Raw genomic sequence first — 26,824 nt, forward strand, 5'->3', positions numbered from 1 at the left:
TCTTTGGTATTGTTTTGGGGGGAAAAAAGAGTGGGACAAAATGGCGCATTGTTTATAATCAGATCTTTTAAGCATGATCTCTCTCACCCTTTTCTTGAACTAATGTTTTTTAATTAAATAGTTTTGAACCTTTCAGTTTAAACGAGAGCTGCCTATAAGCCAGTCTGGCAGGAGGGCATCATTCATAGGTGCTTCTAATGCAATGTTCTCCATGGGTTTTCAAAATGTCTCTGAAAACAATCATCTTTGAGTCAGAAGGAAAATTGATCTCCTAATAAATCACAAATCACTCAAAATGTGATTACCAAATTTGACGATCCATTTTATCTGCCAACATTGGCTGCACATTTGCCTATTTCCAACCCCCTCCCAAATTTATTTTTCCTGAAAAAAACCCAAAGGTTTGCAATTAAAACAAACAACAAAATAACAACACCAACACAAAATGACCCTCACTTTACTAATAGGTTGTTTGAGGACCAGAGCATGTCTGTTTATTTTTGCCAATGAGGAAATAAAACATTTAGTTGCTACATTTAAATATTGCTATTATTGAATTATTTATTTTTGGATGAAGCAAAATGTAAAAACCCATACAGTGTGAATAGAAACAGAAGCCAGCTGTATACTGAGTTATAGTGAGGTACTATAATGAAAATATTCAACTGAATAAAACCTTTTTAAAAAGATGGGCTCTAGAGAACAGTAAGGTGATGACTGTGTGGTTTTTAAACACATCCTGAAATCCTAAGTCATTGCATAGCATTACAAGATAATGTTTTAATTAACTTTGTTTCTCAAATACCTGTCAGTTTACCATTCATCTGGAGTCTTTCACCAGTTTGATGTTCATTTCTACTGATGAAATTTTATTCATTATTGCAAAGCATAGTAAAGAGATTACAATTCATTGTTTTTTTATTTTCCTCAAAAGACACAGTTAATCTTGCTTGCCTTAACAGACATCTTACAGGCACCCACTAATAATATCCCCACGATAATCTTAAGGAAGTTCCTTCCCGAAGACCCAACAAAGCCATCCACAGACCCATCTTGCCCAACCTTCCGGAGAAGTGCTGAAGGACTGCAGGGTGATGCTGTCAAGGACATAGAACACAGTGGAGTCAACTCTACTGGAGTAAGCGACATACACAGATGCCTCAATATGTTTCAGATCCTGTGACCCGCTCAGGACAGGACAGAACTGCCCCATGTGGGTCTCTGAAGCTGCAAACGGGGACAGAAAGGTTCATTTCCCCCCAAGGATCAACTGGTAGTTGGCACTATTGATCTCGTAGTTGACAGCCCATCAGGTAACTCACTCACTATTGCCCCCCGAGAACTTACTGGTATTCTTTCAGATGCGCATGTGTGAATCCTCTTCTGAAAAGTTGTAGGAGGCTGTAGTTTTAAAAACAATGCTAACCAAACAACATGCTGGAGTTCAGAGCCAATCCCAGACTGACATCATAGTTTCTGTGCCGCTGCTTCATTATGTAACTTGCTACTTTGCAGGCTCCTGGGAATCACAGTGACCACACAAGAAGAAAAACTGTTGATGTTGGAAGTAGCGTGAATCAGTCTCAAGTCTCAGACAGCACACCCCCACACAGGCTGCCAGAGACACGCCAGGCCCTACCTGCCCTTTCTTTACCTAAGTCCAGTAGGAAGTAAGCGTGCCTAGGTTGGCAGCTGGTCTCTTTTCCTTGGGAAAGTGCCAAGCTGTACCTCCCCAGGATGGTTTCTGGCCACCTTTGATATCTTTGCCAGGATCAGACAGTGTCTTTTTAATATCAGGGTCAGTACCTAGTTCTGAGCTTTGCAGTTAAAAACAACACAAGACAACAAATCCCAGCTGTCGGCGAAGATGCCCCATGTGTGTCAGAGCCAAGGTTTTCTGTGTCTGTGATTTCTTGGGAGCAGATCGCCAGGTCTTTCTTCAGAGACACCTCTCAGTAGATTCGAACCACAGACCTTTTTGTTAGTAGCCAAGTGCCTAACTACTTGTTCTACCCATGGATTCCCCTCATAATAATTGGTCCCCGCTGCCAGAGCAAGCCTATCGGACAGAGTGGAACCGCTCCACAGAGGTTCTGAAGGTGTAAGTATTCGTGGGAGGAGATAGCCTCATCTTTCTTCCAAAGAGGGGCGGGTGGGTTTGAACCACAGTCTTTGTGTTTAGTAGTCCAACACTTATCTGACAGGCCTCATTTGATTGGAGTGCATTCGAAGGTTCAAAAAGTAAATTAGCATAGAGTTTTGTGTGTTGGTAGACATAAAAGGAAAAATGTTTTTGTTATAACTAACTACATGGATATGAAAAAATAAATTTCTGCTGAAACACTGCATGAAACATTATAGGTGGCCATTTTTGTGCCACTCCCTATGAAAATGATACACTCGGTATAGTCCGTACCCTCATACCTGACTGGGGATACCACTGCTCATTGAACCGTACTTCGGTCTCTTGCACACAATCTTAAGGGAATGTGAACTTGAGCGACATCTAGTTCAGTGTCGAGGCTCTTGGGCCTCTGGCCTTTCACTGTATGAATGCAGCCTGGATGCGTTTCGGGTCCTGAACCAACACAGAAAATGTTGAAGCCTCTGGCCCACCCTGCACACTGACAGCAAAATGAGGCTTGCCATGTTACTAATCCGGAGAGCAGCTGGAATTTTCATCTGATTGCCGTTAAGTGCACTGTTAATGTCACACTGGATTTTATGATGATAGTGGGATAAATCCTTTAATGAGTTATCTCAACCGTAGTGCAGGACGAAGCAGAGTGGGCTAGGTAACACTCAAGAAGAGGCTAAAGGATGAAATTCAGGAATGAGGTTCAGGTGAAGAATTGCATTTGGCGAGCTGTCCTGTTCTCCCTGTGGTCCCTACCAAGGGACCAGGCCAAGTGTGACCAAGCTTGTTCCACTCGGGCTGTTTGGCTTGGCCACTTTTGTCAGTTTATTTGCTTATTTATTTTCCATATAAGGCATGTGTTGTAGATTGAATTGAATGCCCCTCAAAATATGTGTGCTGTTCTAATCCATTGTGATGTCTTAGTGTTCTCTATTTTACTTCTCTAGTTTCTAAAAACCATTGCAATGACTACACAGAACCCACAGACAAACTTCATGATTAAAGGGTTTATTCAAGAAATAACAAGTTACAATGCCAATAAGAAGTACTCAGGGTTGAGTTGTGTATCAGAACATGTTACAACGTTCTGTCAAGTCTGCTAAGAAATGCCCAAAGGGCCATTCGGCTATACGCCTCACCTTGAAGGCATTCAGCTTAAACTCCATGGGTCAGCAAAACCAGCCCCCTGAACTAAGTGCCGAAGGCACTCCACTCCACCAGCCAGCCCCTGCACAGGAGCCGCCACCGTTCCTCGCTCTGTGGCTCGGAGCCCATCACTCTGCCCATGCTTTCCCCTGGCTCTGCTGCTGCTCCTCTGATGGTAGAGCCGCCATCTGGGCCCAGGAGGCTCACTGTGCAAGGGTCTGGGTCCAGAGGACACACTCTACTCCTGGTTCTTACTGACATTGAGACCCCCCGCCCCTGCTTCTCAGAAGGCCCATTTTACACACAGCAGGATGGCACACCAGAGATTACTGCTCACCGCCACTCCCCAGTGAGTCCTATCAGTGTCTCCCCGGCTTCTTATCAGGTCCACGAGGGAAAGGCCAGTTGATGGGAGTTAGAGGCTTTGGCCAGAAGAGCCACATTAAATAATTCACTGCCCCTGTACCCCTCTATCTGTGGTCATCACCCCATTCAGAAGAGGGTCTTTTTGGGGCCTTGTGTTAATGAGGCCATATCAGTGTAGGGTGTGGTTTATATCTAGCAACTTTTGAGATGTTAAAAAAGAAAAGAGATGAAAAGTGTTGATACCAAGGGAAGCAGGCAAAGCACCAACGGCACACAGCTGGAAGCCACGTGGAGAGCACCAAGGACCCAAAGAACGCCACTGCCATTGACCCCGGATGTCCCTCCAGCCCTCCAGGGCCACAGCTGGCCGTACTCTGCAGCTGTGAACTGAGGGTTCCACTCCTCATTTGTAAACTCTTTGGGCTTCATATTCTCCTTTGTAAACTACAGGGTACACCGACTACCTTAGAGAGGAAGAATCACATGTGTTAATACCATGAATTACTTAATAGGGCTCTTCTAGCCATAGCCTTTGTAAGTCCCACCAAATGACTTTTGCCTGATGGGTCTAAGAAAGTGCAGATGAGGGAAGATGCTGAGAGGATTATAGCATTCTCTTGTGTGTGATTGTTAACAGGATTACTGGTGACTATAAAAACTTGGAACTCTAATATGGGGATTGGTCAATTTGCCATCCTGCTGAGATGGGACATGTCAGAAGCAAGAGAAGTGGTTTCACTACCATCAAGAAAGAAGAGCAAAGAGCGCAGGGTCTTTTGACACCCCAATACTTCCGCATGTTGACGCTTCTTGGTTCCAGGACATAAAGCTTTGGCTATAGTGTAGGAGCGGAGACATGGCAGCAGGAGAACCAAAGCTGGCACATTAGGCAGAATAGTGGGCCTCCTGGGGAGCGAGTAAAGTTGAATGTTTTGGGATACAAAGGGCACTTGCAGAGTGGGGTACCTTTAGGCACTTAATTGGGGAAAGCTAGATTTGCTGATCCACTGAGCTAGAGCTGAATGCCTTTAGGCTAGTTCTCCTTGTAGAGTAGAGGGCCCTTTGGGAATTTATTGGCAGAGCTAAAAGAGCTTTGTAATCTTGCCTCAGCAGGGTAGAGGCCAAGGGGCTTTGTGACTGAGAGGATCAGGACAAGAGCGAGGCCTGTTTGTGGACATGGCTGAGAAGAGGTGGTCCTTATCAAAGAACTGTATCCTGAGCGTTTCTGAACCTGAACTGTAACCTGTTAACTTCACTTGCTTAAAATTGCAAGTGTGGTCTGTGTGGACATTGCAGTGAATTATCAAAGTCAACTAAGATGTATCAAGTGTCATGTGAGAGATAGTTGGTGTCAGAATAGGGTAAAGAAGGTTTGAAGAGTGAAGGAATGACTGTCTTATAGGAATCAGCCTTGAGCTCGTGTGGAGTTTGATTTCTTGTTTTCAGTTATGAAGAAGTCAGAGGAGGTTCAGGCATTGCCTCTACACCCTTTAGATAAGTGATATAATGGATATGAAAACTTTATACCAAGGAAAAGAAGTATAAAAATATAAGGATTCATTATCTTCACTCTAGACCCATAGCCCCCCCAATTTGGCTGATCGCTAGGGTTGTCTGGGGCAGTATCTTAAAATAGAATTCTGGACTCCTACACAAACCTACTCTTGTAGAAGTCCTTGAGGTGAACATAAAAATCTATATGCTTAAATTTCCTGAGAAATTCTGATTATTACTCAGGTTTAGGAATTGCATCATTAGGACTGAAACTTCTTGAAGGTCTGAGCTAGTGTTCTTATTCTATTGAAGCCTAGCAGCTAGCACATCAAATATTAATCACATCTTCATTGGATAAATATGTACTGAGGGCCTACTGTGTGCCAGCCACCAGACTAACCACCAGAGAAACTCAACACAATTCTGACTTGATGTACTTATGCTCCAATTATTGGTGATGTGAGTGGTCCAAGTCAGATACAGTGGTTTCAGAGCAACATACTGAGTACTGTGAGAAGTTGAGCTACCGAAAGGTTTTACTAAGCTTTGTGATATGAACTGATGTTGTAGAACTCGTCATTCTTGCCTTGCGTTTGTTGCCTGAGAAGATCTTGTTTATAATGCATAGTTATGGATTACAATTTCCATGCAGAAAGTTGTACAACACTTTAATAAAAAACATTTTCTCGGGGTTCTTGCTTCCTTCCGGTCAGTTTATTTGGAGACACATAGCATCTTCATTTTTACATCAACAGCATGTTGGAGGCAAACAGTCCTGGAGATATGAAGGCAACACATCACAGGTGCAGAACACGGGATGCCAAAGGACACGCCAGGAGAAGGAAGCATGAGAAAATGGATCCTCTGGGAAGTCTCGCTCCTCAAGTTGAAATGAATGTTTAAAATGCATAGAGGCTCAAGAGAATAAGTTAAAATCCTAAGATCTATCTTGGGCTGTGAAGAACAGAAAATATTCTTAATTCAACACAAAGCATGGCCAGAGAACCCCGAGCCTGGCTGACCCTGACATAATTGGCTGACCCAAGCTCTGCCCATCCCTTGAACCAGAGATGAACCTTCCATATTCCCCGGAGTCATTGAAAAGATCATCTGAAAGTATTTGCCTCTTTGTCTTCTGGTTTGTTCTGAGAAAGCAGAGAGGAAAAGTATGTGGAACCACAGGGGAGGGAGCTCAATTTTCCTATGTGTATGTGTGCTTTCATAACTATTTCTCTGGTAAGTGTTGCCTGAAGAAGAAATTAGAAGCATTGAGAGACTCCTTGATTTGTTCAGGGTGTGAGCAAATGCATGTTCTCAGTGAGCTAATGGGGTAGGAGAAGATGCATTGGAATTGAATTTAGAAGCAATGGCTCTATGCCCTGCCTACACCAAACAGCCCTTCAGAACACACTGCTAAATTAATGGAGAAGGGACCAAGTGGAAGAAATGCCAGCTGGACCCGATGAGAACAATCACTAAACTCCAACAGAAACCAAGAACCCCAAAGTGACCACTTTAGGAGTATAAATGCAACCCCGGTGCTGGGCAGGAAGTGGACTGAAGGTATAGCCCCTGGTAGAGATCCACAACCTGAGAACCACTGAGCGATGCACTTGCACTCCCACAGACAGCTCAGAGAAGAGAATCTGCTGTTAGATTTGGCATCCAAGAGGAGTAAGGTCCTGAACTCTGAAGGGTAAGGAGGGTTTGAATAGAGACGAGAGGGAAAGAAAGTATCTTAAGTAACTGGCTGAGTGAGAAAAAGCACCAGCTCATTGCCCCCAAGTTGATGTCAACTCATAGACGCATAGCGACTCTACAGGACAGGGGAGCACGGTCCTGTGAGTTTCTGAGATTGCCACTGCTTATGGGAGTAAAAAGCCCCATCTGTTTCCCTTGGAGCAGCTGGTGGTTGTGAACTGCTCGCCTTTTGGATGGTAACCCAGCATGTAATCGCTACATCACCAGGGTTCCTGAGAAAAAGCATAGAAGTGGTTTTAAGGATGACGCCTTTTGGAAGACTGTGAAACCACTGAGATGTGGTAGGGGAGCAGGTTGACGTGGAAGCCAGTGCGCCTCAGAAGACCACCAGATTGTTGTTGGTGGAGGTGTCGCGTCTGCTCCGACTCATAGCTCCCTGTGCACAGCAGAATGAAACACTGCCCGGTCCTGCAGCAGCCTCACTGAGGTTCCCTTTGAGCCCGCCATTGCAGCCACTGTGTCAATCCATCTCTTCGAGGATCTTCTTCGCTTTGGCCGATCCTCTAGCTACCAAGCATGATGTCCTTTCCCAGAGACTGATCTCGCTTGTTAATGTGTCCCAAGTACGTAGACAAGTCTTGCCATCCTTGCTCTCAGGAGCATTCTGACCATACTTCTTCAAGACCCAGGTGTTTGTTCTTCTGCCACTCCATGGCACTTTCACTACTCGCCACCAGCGCCTCAACTCAAGTGCATCCAGCTTTCACCTGGAAGCCAATCAGACTCAAAGGAGCCGAAGGAAAATACCACGTCTGGGTGCGGCCCACCTCAGTCCTCCCAGAAGCGGCCACCGACTGGCGTTGGAGAGCATCTTTGGGGTGATGGTGTGGCTTAGGAGGCACTGCCACGTCTACCTCTTGGCTAACTCCTGCTCTTAGGACTGCCGGGTTTGCATGGCCATTTAGGTAACACTTCTGGTGCTTTCTCAAGTGATTGGATTCAGATGCAAGGGGCACACTTCCTTATCTAAAAATTAACCAACATAATGGAAACTAGACACATGCTTTCAAAAAAACCAAGGGCTTCTTCCCTCTAATATGATTTGCCAGATGACAGATGATCCCAATCCCTGTAATTACTTAGATACTTTAATCGACTTTCAGTGGTAGTAATGAGTAGCTGGAGTTCAGGCTTGTAGAGTTTCCTTCCTAATTGTGGCTGTTAAACTCCTTATTGTAGGGATAAATAACACACCACTTTATTTAAATGGCTTCCTCCATACATGTAAATCCTAGTGGAAGTATCCTAGCCCTTGCAGGTCCCTTGGAGAGCTCTGAGGGTGCTCAGGGGGCATCGCGTGGTGTACCATTTAGGAAGCTGCTCTAGCTGGTTGGATGTTTAGTTTGAATAAGCAAGCCACAAGTTTCCAATGCTGCCGTACTTCCCCGCGCTTCAGATTGAAAAGCCTGTAGAAAGGATAATTGACCACAGCTTGTCAGCATGAGAGATTTACTGTCATTAGTGCGCACTCTGATGAATTACTTTAATATCATGGACTACAAAACTGGCCAGATAGTTTCCTTTCTCAGTAACTTAAGAGTGCTTCAACGGCTTTTCACACTTCCCTTCCGCATTGGGCTGCGGAGGAGGGAGGAAATGAGAAAGGGCCAGTGAGGAGCAGTGGAAGGGGAGGCAGGGGGGAGGGGGGGAGGCAGGATGAACTTGGCACAGGTAGGAAGGCAGAACTCAACTCCATTCCAAGTGAGCAGACCTCTCCAGGTTGTTTGTTTCCGGGTGATATGAAAGCTAAGGTGGTCCTGGGGGTGACGAATGGCCTCCGGGCTTAGCTGCTAACTGGAAAGTTGGAGGTTCAAGTCTCCCCAGAGGCATCTTGGAAGTAAAGTTTGGCATCTACTCACCAAAAAATGAACCAGAGAAAACCCCGAAAGCTCAGTTCTACTCTGACGCACACAAGGGCACCTTGAGTCAGACTTGGCAGCAACTGGTTTTCTTTCTTTTTCTTTAAAAAAAAATAAAAGCCAGAGACCTTGTTTTTAAAGTCGCCCATCTGGATTTGCATTTTCCATCGTAGAACTAATTTAGAAAATTCAGGTATAATTCAGGTTCATCATGGTTCTCGCTCCATTGTAGAAAGAAAGGGCTGGAAGAACGACCAGGAGATTCTGGGGTCTACAGTACAGCAGGGACGCCAGCAGCGGGAGTGGCTGTTGAGTTGATTCTGACTCCCCACCAGCCTGCCTGGGCGGAGCAGGGCTGCCCCCTAGGGTGTTCAAGGCTGGGAAGACCTGAATGGTGTCCCTCAGAGCCACCGCAACACCAGCCCTTCCCACATTGCCTTTTGTGTGTGTCTGCTTGTTTGGGTCTTCGTTTTCGAACCATCCGCTCTTCTAAGGGTTGTGTATAAGAAAGAGCACCAGTGGCCTGGCACCGAGAATGCCTCCAATGGGACCGATTTATTTTCATTTGCTTCCCTATGGCTCCTTTTGCAAAAACACTGCCTCCTCACCCAGTACAAGCTGCCACCGGCAATTATTTCATTTTGATTTTCAGGAGGAGGGCCTCACTCGCGTCTGATCATTGACTCGAGGCTCGCTCTCCGATCTGTCCCCTGCTTCCACTCAGATAGAAACCTGTGGGCCTGGTGCCTGTTGTTAGCATAACTGAAATGGAACTAATCTCACTCGCTTCTTTGAGGCTCAGCACTGCGGGTTAGAATCTGTGGACGTGGCTGCCAATTATTATTGCTCTATTAGTCCTTGGTACGCGCTATTTGTTCTTTCTAGAGTTATTTTTCCCTTTAAAAAGATGTCTCAAACACGTAACTTCCCTGAGAGGTGAAAGTAATAGAAACCAGCTGCTGAAAGGTGGAGGGAAAGTCTACAAAATCCAACAGCAAATGTGTTGTCAAGTGCTGTGTCGCCCGTTCCAACTCGCTGCACCCCGAGACCCTACGTCCAACAGAACGCAGCATGGCCTGGTGCTGCGCCACCCTCACACTGTTCTGTTTGGAGCCCATTGTTGCAGCCACTGGCCAATCCATCTCGTGGAGGGTTGTCCTCTTTTACCACAGCCGTCTACTTTACCAAGCCTCAGGTTCTGGTATCAGGTCAGGCTCTCTTGAGAACATGTATGTGAGACGAAGTCTCACCCTCCTCACTTCTAAGGAGTATTCTAACCATACGACTTCTTCCAAGACAAATCTGTTTGTTCTGAAAGTCTGCAGAATTTTCAATATTCGTAATCAGTACCATTCTTAATCCGTTCTCAAGCATCAAGGCTTCTCCTGTCTTCCATGTTCATGGTCCAGCTTCCACATGCACATGAGGCAATTGACAATTACAATGATTTGGGTCAGATGCCCCTTAGTTCTCAGCATGACAACTTTGCCCTGTTACATTATCAGTCCGTATTTATTTATCACCACATCCATCATCGAATTTCTTGGAAATAGTTTAAAGGGCAGAATTTCCCTTAAATACCGTATCTATCTATCTATATGTTTTATTGGCACAGACATTTATATATCATACAATTTAGTCGTTCAATTGTTCAGTCATCTCAAGAAGAATTATACAGCTATTACCAGATCCATTTTAGAACACCCCCTCGACCCCTCCATGGTTAAATCATCTTTAAAATGAGTTGTGCCGTCACAGTCAGTTCTAGTGCTCCCTCCCCTCTCCCCCCTTCATTTTTTATTCCTAAAATCCCCTTTCCCTCTCTTTCTCCCACCCACACCCCTGCATCCTCTTTCAACCCTTGTATCAGTTATTATCACTATGTATCTGTTTCTTCTGTACACCCCAAACTGGGAAACCCCCACAGAAACAATAAGAAACAAAATCAAAATAAGGTGGTAAGGATAAAATAATAATAATATAAAGGCCAAATCTAAATAATGAGTAAGGAAGAAAAGACCCCCATCAACATTGAAGAAGCCAGGGAGCAATTTTTTGTCATGGAACAAGTAGGAGATGTTAGTACCCTAAATAGTTCCTATTTCTTAAACTAACCCTATTTGTAGCTATGTTGTTACATGCTCGTAAGCAATGTTAGGCTAGTGTTAGATATCATAGCAACACTGTGCACAACACAGCAAGACATTGCCCGGGGTCCTGCACCATTCTCACAGTTGTTGTTTGTCGGAGCCCATTGGTGCAGCCCCTGTGTCAGTCCATCTTGTTGGATGTCTTCCTCTTTTCCACTCACCCTCTATTTCTTGTTGTCCTTATTTTCCAAGGTCTAGTCTCTTCTGATAACATGTCCCAAGGACATGAGATGAAATTACATCATCCTCACTTCTAAAGAGCATTCTGGCCGTACTTCCAAAACAGATTTGTTCTTTTGGCAATCCATGGTGCCTCCGTATTCTTCACCAGCACCTTGATCCAAATGCATCTCCTCTTCTTCTTCAGTATGTCCTTATTCCATGTCCAACTTGGACATGCATATGAGGCGGCTGGAAATACCATGGCTTGGGTCAGGTGCACCTTAGTCCTCAATGTGACATCCTTGCTCTTCAACACTTTCAGGAGGTCTTGTATGCAGAAATGCCCAATATAATGCATTCTCGAATATCTTGACTGCTGCTTCTATGAGCATTGATTCTGTAGCCAAGCGATCTGAAATACTCGGCAACTTCTATTTAGTCGCTCTTTATCCTGATATTCCCTGTTGGTCCACCCATGAGTCTTTTCGTTTCCCTTACATGAAGTTGCAATCCATACAATCCATACAATATTCCCTGTTGGTCCACTCATGAGTCTTTCTGTTTCCCTTACATGGAGTTGCAATCCATACAATCCATACAATATTCCCTATTGTTCTACTCGTGAGTCTTTTCGTTTCCCTTACATGGAGTTGCAATCCATACAATCCACACAATATTCCCTATTGGTCCACTCATGAGTCTTTCCGTTTCCCTTACATGGAGTTGCAATCCATACTGGAGGCTGCAGTCCTGGATTTTTGCACCAAGAGCTTCAAGTCCCCTCACTTTCAGCAAGCAAGGCTGTGTCGTCTGCGTATTGCAGGTTGTTAATAAGCCTTCCCCTTCTTCTTTTAGCCCAGCCTCTCAGATTATTTGCTCAGCACACAGATTGACTAAGTGTGGTGAAAAGATACAACCCTTCTACACACCTTTTAAACTGCAAACTACTCCCTTGTTCTGTCCCAATGGTTGCTTCTGACCCACGTGCAGGTTCTACGGAAGCACAACGAAGTGTTCTGCAGCTCTCTGTCTTCTCAATGCCAACTAGTGTGTGAGGATGCCCTTCGCCAAATGATTCAATCAAGCACAAGTAACGAGCTTTCTAGGGTTCTCTGCTTTCAGGGGAGATCCAGCTGACATCAGCAATGATAACCCTCATTCCACACCTCTTCTGAATCTAGCTTGAATTTCTGGCAGTCCCCGGTCGATGTACTGCTGCAACTGTTGTTGAAGGCACTTCGGCTAAATTTTACTTAGATGAAATAGTAATGATATTGTTTGATAGTTACTGCATCCTATTGGGCTACCTTACTTTGGAATGGGTACAAATATGGACCCATCATAGTACCATTAGATAGGGATTCTCTTCCCACCAGAAGTCTTGTTTCATGTCAAAAAGAATGCGGCGAACTAGAGGCTACGAGAAATTCTGAGATTTAGAACTGCTCTTTCTGACTTTTGATTGCTAGCTTTTCAAGTACTTGGTACTTGGTGCTTTGCCTATATCCCGTTATTCTGGTGCAACTTCACCTCCAAATTGCTGTGAATGAGTCCCGGTTTGAGTTTGCTAATTCCATCTGGAAGATTAAAATAGAGCAGGTGTCTCCATTCCTAGTTAGTTGTTCAGACTTTGCATGTTTTCTGAACCACAGAGTAAATTTTGATGTTTGTAGTTAAAGAAGAAGAAGAAGCAAAAAGAAGTCATGGAAAGTTAGGGTAGAGATAGATCTGAAGAAACCAATTCAAAACTGTTGAAACCCAGTTGGAGAATGCTTGCTACCCCAGTGTGGGCATTTGCTGTTACAGTCAAGGGACCTTTCATGTTCTCCAACACATTAGACCCAGCTCTGACCAGGCTGGCAACATTTCATCTTGTATGGAGAGTCATGTCTCCTGTCACATACAATCAGCATACTCTGTCTATTTAGGGGATGCAGCTGTAACGACCACGCGCCTGGCAGAATGTGAAAACTGCAGGCTTGTTGGAAGTGAGGCAGCACATCAGACTGGGGGTTCTTGCAGAAATGTTGGCAACAAGGACTCAGTGCTGGTCCTTCCTGTGGTCAAAAGAGTGCAAAATGAACGCACTTCCCTTTCTGGGCCCAGGAAGCGGGAGGAAAGGGGAATTCAGACATTCCGTTATTCAGAAAGGCTCAGCATCTCTCTCCAGAAATGGCCTGGCCCATATGGCCATAGAGCCATTGGACATTTCCAAATAACAACAACAGTAAAACAAAGGGGTCAAGGGGACGAAGGAAGGACTAAGAGAGAGAAAGTTGGAATTGGACTTTGTTTCTGGACCTCTTCCCCTCCTGTCCCTTCTTTTCCAGGAGGCGCTGAACGACCTGCACCGAATGATTCGTTTGGTTGTTTCTGAGGAGAAAATGCCTTTCTGGGTTTCATCTGCAAACTAGCCTGCATTTCATCTGCCTTGTGGGACACGCCTCTCTTTACTTTCACCTTCAGTCCCCCAAGGGCTTGGCTCATCTTTCTGCCATTAACGAAGTCATCAATCACAGCAACCTGTGAATCTGTTTTATTTTGTGGGGAGGCAGTAAATATGAAATTACCAATGAGAGCAGGATGTGTATAAAATGACACTATCGGAAAGCTCCAGATCTTTTCTATCATTATGATTCCCTTAATTTTCACCTCACGGGACTTGGCTGGACACAAAGGCGATTTTCCATAACTACAAGAGGACCCTGATTTTTGTTGTTGTTGTCAGTATACTTGTTATTGGTAGGTATTGAGGTATTTCAGTTTGGCTTTAATATTTGTATTAAGTATTAGGGTGCTTCTCCTTATATTTATTTTTATTCTCTTATAAAAAGTTTACACAAAGCATTCTGAAACTAGTATCCCATAGCTTGGCAGAAGTAGCATATGCCTTCAGGCCTGCAGACGTGTGAAGACCTGTGCCGTGAACACACATAGGTGAAAAGGTTCTTAGGCGATTTTAAAGAAATGGGTCCATAGTCTGATGAATACACAGAGGCCAGAATGGAGTGTCACATGTCAGCATGGAGTGTCACATGTCAGCATGGAGTGTCATATGCCAGAATTGAGTGTCATATGTGAGTGGGAGGAAAGTTGGTAAAGGAGTATCATAGATTGAGTTGTGTCTCCCTCCCATACCCCACCCCCACCCCCATTTGTGTCAGGTTGGCTGGGCCATGATTCTCAGTGGTTTGGTAGATAATGATGTGATCACCATCCATGATGTGATCTGATGTGATCAATTGTAAGGGGATTAGGGTGGGAGGCAAAACCCTCACCTGGGTTTCAGCCCTCATCTAATGGAAGGGGTGTTTCCTTGAGGTGTGACCTGCAGCATTTTTTAATTTTTAATTTTACTAGAGATAAAAGAAGAGGGAAGTGAGCAGAGAAAGAGGGCCTCCATACCCCTCTCCCCCCACCCAAAAAGAAGAGCCAGAAGTGAAGTGTGTTCTTTGGACCCAGGATCCCTGAGCTGAGGACCTCCGAGACACCCAGGGAAATGCTGATGGGGAGACACGTGGAGATGGACAAGGACACTAGGTCCACAGGTGTTTGAGTGAGGTAGGCCTTCGCTCCAGAGCTAATAGAGAGCTAGCGACGTCCCCTAGAACAGGGGTCCTGGATTTAGACTTACAGCTTCCTGAACTGTCAGAGTCTAGATAGCACGCACTGTGGAATTTCTGCTACAGCAGCACGAGGTAACTAAGGGAGTCACTGAGGCTGAGAAGCATGGGAAACCTTGGGAGTACAGCGGGAGGAAATAACAAACAATAGGTGCCTTCCTTAGAAACCAACAAAGGCCAGTTTTTAAAACATGAACAAAATCATCACACGAAGGCAAACCGTTTTGTTGCGAGAGCACACTCAACAGGCAAGCACAAACAATCCTGATGCACAAAATGATGCATTTTTATTTCAATGTGTGCATATGGATAAGCGTAAGTTTGTAATAGCCATCAGTCTTAGGGAGGCAAACATTCAATAGCCTGACATATGAATGCTGTATCACGAAGCCCAGTCCTTTAAACACACAATCACATCGCCAACATCTGGGTGCAAACACAGAGCATGAGAACGCGTGCAGGGCCCTGCAGTTAGCACCTTGTATCTAGACCTATTGTTCAAATCCACGGAGTCCGTAAACCATGCACACACCCCTCGCCTTCATTCCAACCGTGAACTAACACTGCCCTCTGAAAATATTTTCATCTTGCTTTTTAACATACTAGCAAAACATTTACAAATGTCCAAATCCAAACTATATGCCCCAAGATGGTCCACATGGATATAATAAGTCATTCTTTTGTGGAATGAAGGACCCATGCTCTGTTCTAAAATAGCCTGGCAGACCACTTGGGCTCCTCTCTTTATCGAGATAGTTCTTCTCTGAACTGCCTTCAGGCATTTCCCCCCACCTTTCACTCTTTTGTTATGCAGAGGGAAAGACAGGCTAAAAAACAACAAAACCTTCTCCTTTGCTAAGCACCCCAAACAGTCCTGGATTCTGTTATTTGCTTTGCATGTGAACTCATCCAATAACCGTCTTAGAAGGTGCACTGTATCTTCAAGATGCGGGAAGCTCACGTGTCAGCAGTCCGTCTCCTAGTCCTGGCGGAAAGCAGGATGCCAAAGGCCTGTGCTTTCCTCTTGCTGCTGCTGCAGAAGCAGAGTTCTTGGGCTCCTCATTTCTCACGGCACCACAGAAATCACTGTTATCAAGAATATCAGGCTCCATACTTTTGAGACAGCAGTCACATAACTTAGACTTTGCTTTAAAATGCATTTCTTCCTCACCTAATTTTGTTCTTTTCTGTGCTCTGCCTCAGAGGACGTGATGAGACAGGTCTTGGTTAGGGCCCTAGGACGGGTTCCCATCTAAATGACTTCAACTGGCTTCTCCTAACATAGTGTGAGGCCATGCACATTCATAACCAGACCCGCAGAGGGGTCTCGAAATATCATCTGTCACAGAACAAGGACAAACAGGTTGGGACGCTCGTTGTCCTTTGTGGTGGCCACAGGGTTTGTTGTTGTTGTTTGTTTAAGTGGGGCCTACACAAAGATAAAACCATCTGAATATATGTTCAATTAATTCTTAACATAGTTCAGGAAAAGTCTTATGTTTTGGGCAATATTTTCCTAGTTTAAAAAATCTTTGCAAACGACTGTCTTGAATCATACTGATGTTGACGACGATGATGACTAAACTGTGTCGGGCTCCTTGCTAACCTGGGCTAAGCACTTTGTAGTCAGTCATTTAGCCTTCACCGCAGGCTTATGATGCATGCACACATCTTACCAATGAGAAATCAGGGGCCTGGAAAAGTTCAATGTTCCACTCACTGTCTCCAAGTGAGAAAACACTAAGCCCTAGACACAGCCCCCCAAACCCCCAAATCAATCAAGCTCACTGCTGTCCAGTTAACCCATAGGAGGCAAATGCAGGTTTTAACATTGTCTTTGTTATTTGTCACTGTTAAGGGCCATGGAGTTGGCTCTGACTCATTGTGACCTAATTAGTCCTGAACTTGGTCTTTGAGAGCCATTGTGGCAACCACTGTGCCAATCCATTCTCCCACCTGCGTAGTTGCTATTTATGTATTACTTCCATGATGTATTATGTCCATCTTCTACTCAACCAGATGAGCCCTGGTGATGTAGTGGGTTATACATTGGGCTGCTAGCCTCAAGGACAGCAGTTCAAAACCACTAGCCTCTCAATGGAAATTGATGAGGCTTTCTACTTTCATAAAGATTTACAGTCTGGGACAGGGCCGCCCCCACCCAGAACCAGGCTGACCGCTACCCTGAAAGTGTGCGCCACAGAGAATGACACTAGACCTTCCCTGATACAGAACAGGTAAGTTATTCAACATAGGACTGTCCCTGGAAGTTCACCACAAGGAGAGGTTCCTAGTTTACAGAAAGCATCTCTTGGTGAATACATGTATAGAAATGCACGCTATGAGTGCCAAACCAAAAGCGATTGTGATTCTAGCAGTACCCTTTAATGTTTTTTGAGTCTGAAATGATTTCTTGAGCACTTCTATGTGGAAGGAACTTTGTAGGTGTTAGAGGGGATAAGCATGGCAGTTCCTGATCCATATAAAACTAAAAACAATTGGTAGATTTTCTCATGTCAACCAACACTATCAATGAATTCTGATACAATAGACCAATACCGAAATAGGGCAATAAAGACAGGCAAGTGAGTGTGCCGTGAGAGTGGTTCGACCTTGTTAGGTGTCTTCCTTCAAGTTGGCTCTGACGCACAGTGACCCAGGCACATGGAATGAAACCTGCTCTTCGTCCTGGGCCAGCCGCACAGTTCTGTTAGGTTTGAGCCCATTGTTGCCGTCACTCGGTTCTTCCAGCTCCTTGACAGTTATCTGGTCTCTCCTGATCATATGTCGAAAATATCTCTAAGACTCACCTTCATCCTTCGAAGGAGCAGTCTGGTTGCAGTTATTCTAAGATATATTTGTTGGTTCTACTGGCAGTTCATGGTAGTTTTAAGATAAATATTTTTTGCCAACACCGCAGTTCGCATGAATCCATTCCTCCCCAGTCTTCCTTATTTATTGTGCAGTAATGAGTGTACATGATCTTATCTCCATCGTTCCTCTAATACTACTCACTGTCACCATTTCATAGTCATCCAAACGCTTATTTTAGGCTCAGCACCAGGATAAGAAGACAAAGAAAATATACACTCATGGTGAAGATAAACAAATATAAGGAGAACCAAAAGTAGCTAGTTTTACTAAAGATAGGGTCAAAGTCAGGTACTTAAAGAAGAGGTGACCTTGAGCTAGATCTTGCAGGCAAGAGGCATCTCACAGGGTGAAGAGGTGGGGCAAATCCCTTCCCCGGCACGGTCCAGTATATGTTGGAAGAAGATCAAGATTCCATTCTGATGAGTACATAGACATGTGGGGAAGCGAAGGCTAGCCAAGGCACTTGGGTTACGGTCTTGAAGGCAGTATTTGATATTTTGTATTCTCCTGTAAGAACTCGTGGAGATGTTTCACCCCCAAATGGCATGGCTTAGTTTTGTCAGAGCCTCAGTGTGAAGGGCTGCAGTTGTGGGAGACATTGGGACAAGCTCTTTCATTGAACTTTCAAAGCTGTAGTGGTCTACCCTCCACTCACCCATAACACGCCGCAAGGTCTCGAATATCTTTTGTCAGTTCTGGACGCCTTGTAGCATCTGCTTGGAGTACTATTTCCTAAAGCTAATCTTCCCTCCATGTTTTTGTCTGAGGTAAACTTCTCTATTTAAGCACATTTATCTCAAACAGGAATTTAGCGCCTATTTCCAATTCTTCTAATCTTGGGGGTCGGGGCACCATAGAAAGAGACATAAAGGCAGAGGAGAGAAGAGAAACAGGCCCTCTCAGTGGTTCTACTGCCTCAGATGATTAAAACCCCTTCTAGGATGATAATCAATAAACAGGACAAACAAATCAATAAACAGATAAACAGGATCAGGTATGTCTTTGAAAAGTGGAGAGGCCATGCAACCATGAATTTGGAAACTGAAAGAGGCCTTGAGAACTAGTCTTTGCTTTTCAGGAGCAGAGTATTAGAATGAATACAGGATTTAGGAAAGAGAGCCTAGTGTAGTCAGGATTATATGTGTGACTTTAGGTCATTTAGTTCATCTTTCTGACTGCAGCAGTTAAACACCCATCAGCTAACCAGCAGGTTGGCAGTTCAAACCCAAGGAAGAAAGATGAGACAGTCTGCTTTGACTGTCAGGGTGTAGTTGTCCTTGCCAGGTGCCCTGGAGCTGCTTCTGACTCACAGCTAACCAATGGACCACACGACTCACAACCTTGAGATCCCTCTAGGGCAGCGGTTCTCCACCTTCCTCACATAGCGACCCTTTCAGACAGCTCCTCACGTTGTGGTGACCCCCCCCCCAACCATAAAACCATTTTCATTGCTACTTCATAACTGTAATTTTGCTACTGTATGAATCGGGCGACTCCTGTGAAAGGGTCATTTAACCCCAAAGGGGTCACAACCCAGAGGTTGAGAACCGCTGCTAAAGGGACTGGTCTACTCTGTCCTATAGGATTGCCATGATTTGGAATTAACTTAAAGGCAATGAGTTTGTTGTTGTTTTTTATAAGATGAGTGACTTAAATTATTTATAGTAATATAAATTATAAATTAAATATTACACATGAAAGAGTAAAACCATGTAAACTCCGCTTGTGTTTTCAGATAAAGAAATGGACACAGGGAAGTTCAGTGGATGTATAGGAGGTGGTCATGTCACTGCAGTGGATAGATTTCTTCAGTCCTGACCTATGGAACCTCAATGTGGCTTATCCAAGCCTAGAAGCATCACCAAGCTGACACAGTGCTTTTAATGAAAATGGCAACATCTTTAGGTGGGCCCTGGGTCCTTGTGTCCCCTGCACTCCCATGTGTCTTGCTTTTACAGTAACCACTGAACCCTGCCAGTCTGAGCTTGAGCTGCCAAGAGTGGATTTTGCTAGCATTTTACAATCTGTCTTGAAGGTGTCTTAGATTCTCAGTATCTCTGTGTTGCCTGAAAGTCCTTTGTGGTTGTTTCTGGAATGAGTCCACCGCTTACCTCACAGAGACCTGTTAGCACTCTAGCCTCCCTGACTGATCACTTGCCTTTTTTTCTCTCATCAGTTAAAGATGGGGACCGACTTGTTGATGTAGTCTCTCTCTATAGATGACTGGATGAGACAGTATGATGTTTTGCCTCTTTATAGGTCAGCTTTTCTTTTTTTTGCTCTTACATAGATCTACCCTTCTTCCTCTCCAACCGCTGCCTGTCGGACATGAGACATGTCCCTCAGTAAGCCCAGTGGCTGTTTACATCAAGACACACAAGATTCCAGGAAACGGCTTCCTTACAAGAATGTGAAAGTTCTCACTCAAAATGACTTTGTAATAAAAACTCCCTGGGAGCACTCACTTTTATCCTGGGATTTTATTTCTTGCCTGGACAAGACTAACGTGCCAACTGTATTTACAGATCTCCTACCACGGGCCGTTCCATGGTTGCAGGAACTGGTCACTGACAACTTGATCTCCCACAGTATGTTGATGACAAAACCTTGTTTGCAAAAAGAGAGGAGGACTGAAGCACTTGCTGATGAAAGTAAAGGATTGCTGTCCAGTAGGGATTACAACTCTATGTGCAAAGACCCACATCCTCACACCTGGACCAGTAGTAACATCATGATGGAGAAAAGAGTGAAGTTGTTAAGGATTTTGTCTTGCTCATGGAAACAGCAATCAAGAGACCAAATGATGCACTTCGTTGGGTAAATCGGATGCTCAAGATTTCTTTAAAGTGTTGAAAAGCAAGGATACTACTTTGTAGACTAAGACAGACCTGACCCAAGCCATGGTGTTTTCACTTGCCTCGTATGCCGTGAAAGGTGGACATGAAATAAGGAAGACTGAAGAAGTGTCAACTTTGCATTATGGTCATAGCAAAGAATACTGAAAGTATCAAAGACTGTCAATGTACACATTGAGTCTAGTAAGGAGTACAGCTTGACTGTCCCTTAGAGGCAAGGATGGTGAGACTTTGTCTCAAGTACTTTGGATATGTTTTTCAGTTGGTTGACTGCTTATAGCAGATCTCATTATGGAGAATTACTAGGTCTTAGCTGACCAACCACTGAGAATCCTGACCCAGCCAAGTGACACAACCTTTACCATTACATGGATCTTGGGTAAATGTCTTAGCCTCTTTGTGCCTCAGTTTCCTCCACTTTAAAATAGGAATGACAATACTAATATTATGCTATAAGGATGCTTTCACCAATTAAATGTCATAATTAATGCTTAGAACAGTTCCTGACATACACCATAAGCTAGCTGCTATTTTTATTATGTTGAGCTTTTCTAAAAGTAGGGGAGATAAACTGGGTTTCTATTTACTCTTGTTAGAAGTTTTGAAAGGTCTCTTTCAAGTTCATGCCATCTGCGGGCATAGTCTTTCTCCATCTTAATTTAGGATTAAGCATTTTATATCTTAACCCACTAGGAAGTTCACAAAATTTATCTTCATTTGTTTCAAATGAGAGTCTGTTTTTCCTTTCCTTGGTTCAAAGAAGAAAGCCAAGACCCTCTATCCTGCACTTGAATTGTGTTGCATTGTTGAGTTCTACCTCTAAGACCTAGGCCGTCTGCCTGTATCACAACACCGTTAGTAACAGTGTTGCTAAGCTGCATCCATCTACAAGATAGGTTTGCTCGCAGGATGGAGAGAAGGAAACCATGCCTGTTTAATCACCAGACAGATTGCTGGCTAATATTACTAGAAAGTCCCTTACGATTTCTCTCAGAACTGAGGCTGCGAGAAGTTCACTAATTTGCCTGAGTTATATAGCAAGTCAGTGAGTGTTAGGAAGCTAGCCCATGTCGTGCTTACCCAGTTTCATGTTCTTTGCATTCTCCACTAGGGAGTTTACCAATTACTCCTGTAGTCCAGATCTTCAGATCTCATGCAGCTAATACTGCGCTTGTGATTGAGATTCTACTTTGAACACACATGATTAGTGTCCAGATGGCCTGGACATTTCTGTCTGGTGGGCCTACAAGATGGACAATGGGGCTTCGAGAGTCTTTTCTAAAGGGGCGAGTATGCTTGATGCACGTGACCTGGTTACAGAACTTTAGGGTTATGGGGGACGGTGTAGTTCTGAATGCAAGGAGGTGTCTGTCACTCAGTGTCTATCAGTCTAGTCCCCTCTGAGAAGTAATAAATCTGAAACACCACACCCCGGACAAATATATTTTCAGTTGATCATTTAAGCAGGTCGTGGTCTTTGTTTACTTTGCTTGTTGTTAAACTGAGCTTTATTTCTTAGCACAGAAAGGTACCTGAACAAAGAAAGTGTTCTGTGTCCATGTTAGTGTTTTCCCTGTATTAAACCTGATTCCTAGAATTATTCCTCCCCTTCCCCGCAACAAGGGCAAGTCCTCTCTCAACCCGATGAATCTGTGAGTCTGGTGGTAAGCCGTACACTTGAACATTTATTTCAGGAAAAGCTTCCAAAACAGTGTGGCCACGGAGCACAGCTCTAGGTTGAGCTAACAGGATGTGAAATAGAACATAAAACTGGACAGCTTACAGCGTGGAGGGTTTTGGTGCCAGGGTTAAGGTGAAAGTGGACAGGGAAGCTAACGTAGGCCTGGGAATCTCCCCGAGGACTGCAGACCTTCTGAAGGTGCACTTCCACAGGCAAGAGCCTGCGCACTCTGCTTCCTAACTGTAGTAGAGGCAGGCCTGAGGAGGGGACTGCACTGGAAATTTGACCGAGATTTTGGTGCTTTGAAATATTAAGAAATATGGCAGGTGGCTACACTTTTTTTCAGTTCTTCCAATTGCCTGGCAGGCATCCTAAACCATTACTTTCAAAGGACTGCAACACACTGCTGGAAATAATATACTGATGGGACAGTCAGAGCGCCTGGGGGGATGATCTCATCGGGTCATCTGTGAATTCCCCCGCCTCAGACAGGGCATTCGCAGCAATCCACACACATTCGTTTTAAATGACTTTCTGTGTTTTCGACCACAACTGCCATATCCATATTGAAGTCGTTTAAATATAAATGTGGTCTAGACAAGCATCAGGCAAAGGATAGCTGCCAAACCGTAAGATCATTGGCAAATGTTTGAATGGAAACCCAGGGCCGAGCCTCCAAAGATCAGAAAACGCTCCCCAAAGGAAATTCAGATCGCACAAGGGGACATCTTGGAATCGGATCCCCTTGGGTTTCATCTATTCCGTATGTTGGGAGCTTATTTCTACCTGGCACCAGGTGAGGGAACGGAAGTGACAGCGGTGCCGTGAAGCTGCCTGGAGGGGGCAGGAGAAGGGAGTTCATGTTTTAGTTATCTACAGCTGCTTAATAAACCGCCCCAGAACGAGCAGCCGAAAATAGCCACTTTTCTGTCTCCTGTAATTATACGGATTGGTTGGCCTCGGTTAGATGACTCCTCGGATGCTCTCATAGAGAGGTGGGAGCCTGAGCTGGACCCCCATGATGACTCCACTCACTTGGCTCAAACCTGCGAAGGGTTGACCAGAAGGATGAACCCTCTCGTCTCCCATAAGGTGTCCTACGGGGCTATCTTTCCATGACATCTGGATCACAGGAGCATGAAAACCGAAGCTGCCGGATGCTGAAGGCATAGACCCAGCCCTGGCACAGCGTCCCCACCATTCTATTCCATTATTTAAAGGAGTCCCAGGGCCAGTCTAGAGACAGGGAGGGCCTGCATAGAGCAGTGGTTCTCAACCTTCCTCAGGCCGCGGCCCTTGATTATAGTTCCGTAGGTTGTGGTGACCCTCCAACCATAAAATTATTTTCGTTGCTACTTCATAACTGTAATTTTGCTACTGTTATGAATCAGGTGGCCCATGGGAAAGGGTCATTCGACCGCCAAAGGGGTCGTGACCCACAGGTTGAGAACCGCTGACATAAAGGAATAACTACTGAGAGGTGTGACCCATATCCGCCATTGCAGAGAGGAGATACTACAGACAACCAAGGTCCTATCCCTGACCAGGACGCTGGGGGCTGAGCTCTGAACTCAGACCAAAAGAGTTAAGTTGGGAATAGATTAAAGCATGTTCAATAGCATATAAGCATCAGGTCCTCCCAAAGTATGGAAATTTATACCCATGCATGAAGAAGGATTATGTAAAATCCTCAGAGACATTGTGCGTGGTAAAGAATTCAGTGAGGGCAGCCTCGGGTTTGTTTCTCATCCTGGAAAGCGTCCCCCAGGTAAGACAGAACTCTGTTATTCTCTGAAAAGAGAAACAGCCCATATTCATTTGGAAGTTGAGAGGAAGGAGCCAGAGGGGAGAGAAATGTTTTAAAGTCAAAACAAAAGTTTGAAGTTGGGAGCCTGAGAAAGTTCTTATGAATGACCTTGGTTTTCTTGAGGTAATTAGAAGCAGGATGATTTGTGCAGGTTTGGGATGGGCTCAGGTTAGTTTAGCCTCGGCGGTGGAGAAGGAGAAATTATTCCCAATAAAGGGACGTGGAATCAGAAGCACCACACCCAGCCAACGTTGAACCAAAACCTGTGTAGTTGGCCTGCACCTCCTGCGTGAGGGGCTTAAGTCCTCAGAACTCCCTCCTCGGGCTCCTGAGGCAGCTGCACAGCACCTCCTCCACGTAGGAGCCCCTCCGCTAGGAGGGGAAGTCACAATGGATTGCGACAACATCATAGAAACCTTTATTGGACAATAGCTTCAAAATGCGAAGCTCCTCTTTTTTGATATACCCTCCATCCAGGTCTGTACACTTCTGAAGTCGGGGCTTCCATCTCTGTACCCCTTGCCTCAAGAATCCTGCGCTCTTTGATTTACATCCTCTCAAAACTGCTGTTTTGGCCTCCTTAAGGGGCTTCCACTGTGCTCCTTTTAAATATGCATTAAGTTGGGGAACACAAAGAAGTCCGAGGAGCAAGACCAAGGCCGCATGGTGGATAGGGTCAGACTTCTCAAGGACATTCTCATAGGAGAACCCATGCTATCCTCAAAGAATGAGCTGGTGCATTGCTGTGATGGAAAATAATTCCAGGAAACTCTCCTGGATTCTTCCTCATCCACGCACTTTTCGATTTTCTTAAAGCTGCGTCATAATAAGCCCCCATGATTGTCTTGGGTCCAGATGACCTCCTTTGGATTTCTAAAATGCAAACACCATAAACGTTGGGGCTGATCTCTCTGGCTTGAATTTCACTGGCCTGACAGATCCCCTTAGAAGTCCCTGTTTGGATTGGACCCTCTTTTGAAGGTACCCTAACAAGCGTAGGACTAGTGTTTTCTGAGATAACTCTTCGGAAGCCAGGCTCTGATGGCAGAGACGTGTTTAAACATGTTTGGCTTGGAAGAAACCCGTGCGTGTTTGAACTGAATCCCTAGTGAGAATGCTTTCGGAGCTACTCACATCCCCTCCATTAGAGAGGGAGACAGACAGCCAATAAGTAATCCAACAAGGAGGAAGCATACACACAATCATTTCAAATTGTGATACATGCTATGGAGAGACGGAAACTGCCATTCATTAAGGGTGCCAGGGGCCAGTCCATGATATTAAATAGGGCCATCAAGAAAGACCTCTCCCAGGAGAGGATGCTTCGGCTGATCTAACTAGAGAGACAATTCAAGCCATGTTGAGATCCGTGGGGAGGGCAGTCCAGGTAGATGAAACAGCTGTGCAAAAGCCGTGAGGAGAGATAAGTTTAGTGCGCATGAGTAACAGCAACAACAACAACAGCAAGACCAATGTGACAGAGTAGAGTGAACAGAAAGAGAGGGCAAGTGTGTGTAGTCACAGGGGGAGAACAAAGGTCAGAAGCTTGGATTGGCCAAGGTCAGGGCGTTGCATTTTATTTTTAGCTTAATGGCAAGTCTTTGGAAGGTTGAGAGCACACAGGAGCATCATCCTTATAACCACGTGAAGATGATCACCATAGCTACAGGTGGAGAGTGGAGTTTATTTAGGGGAGAAAGAATGATGCCCGTCAGATGGCTTCTGGACTGGTTCAGGCCTGGGATGGTGGTCAGGTACCAGTGGTGATAGAAAAGCTGAGAAGGACAGTTGGACGGCGCAGACATCTTGCAGGCAGACTGACAGGACATGCTCGTGGACTGAGAAATAGGAGTAAAGAAGACAGCGGAACCAAGGATGACCCCGGCTTCTTGGTAACGTGCTGGGTGGATGCGAGTTCTTATTTTCCGAGTGGGGAGACTCAGAAGAAAGCAGATCTGGCATCTCTCAAGAGTTCCCCGGATTGAATTCCCTGTCAATTTCCCCTGGGAATTTTAAGTGGTAGCATCTTTTCCAGCCAATCCCTCAGGGACCCCAGGGATCAGTCGCTTGTCTCAAAAGTTTCATCCACGTCTGCTACCGACTGCAGAGGAGAGTGTGAAAATAACATCTGGCCTGAGAGGTGGAGAGGCCCTGAGAACAGTGACGTCATTTCATTCTTTGGCTCCCCCCGTTCTGTCTTGCCTCACACCCATCTCACCCCTTTGCTTTGTGTATTACCCAAGGCCACAACTCCCCCTTTCTTAGTGCTCAGCTTAGCCAATTGAATTTCTGTCATTTGCCTCCACAGGTGGGTAAGCGAAACAAGAGATGTAGCTCAGGAAATAACATAACATCACAACAGAACTAATGACGTAGCAAGGTCCTTTACAGATTGCTAACATTTTAAAAACAAAGTTTGTAATCTATTTCCACACATTAAAAAAATGATTTGAGATCAGTCATCCTTATGAGGGGATCGATACTACATGGAAACATTATTTCCTAAGCAGAACAAAATCCCACATCTCATTTACTTCATAACAAATAAGATCACGATGCATTCTTCCCCTATCTGCCTCATCCCCTACCCTTCCCTGTGACACTGCCTGGCTCCCTCCCCTCAGGTGGTACCACAGAAGCAGCGGGCATCCTGGGAAACAGCCTCTCTTTAAACCAGAGTCTCATCAGCTGCAATCCTCGAATGCTTCTGAGTTAGGACACATCTGCTGACAGTTGGCTTCTGCTGCAGCCTGGAGCCTGCCGGGTACATCGTGAGGCGTGCAGCCTCTCTAGGCACAGGAAGAGTGGCATGGCACGTGTTTCTGAGGCACGGCAGGAAAGAGCAGGGCCAGGTTGGGAGTATTGTGAGCTTAGGCTTATTAATAAAATAGGGTTAATGATTTATTCAT

The sequence above is a fragment of the Echinops telfairi genome, unplaced genomic scaffold (assembly GCF_000313985.2).
Source record: "Echinops telfairi isolate 266 unplaced genomic scaffold, ASM31398v2 ScPeMD7_23;HRSCAF=83, whole genome shotgun sequence".
NCBI lineage: Eukaryota > Metazoa > Chordata > Mammalia > Afrosoricida > Tenrecidae > Echinops > Echinops telfairi.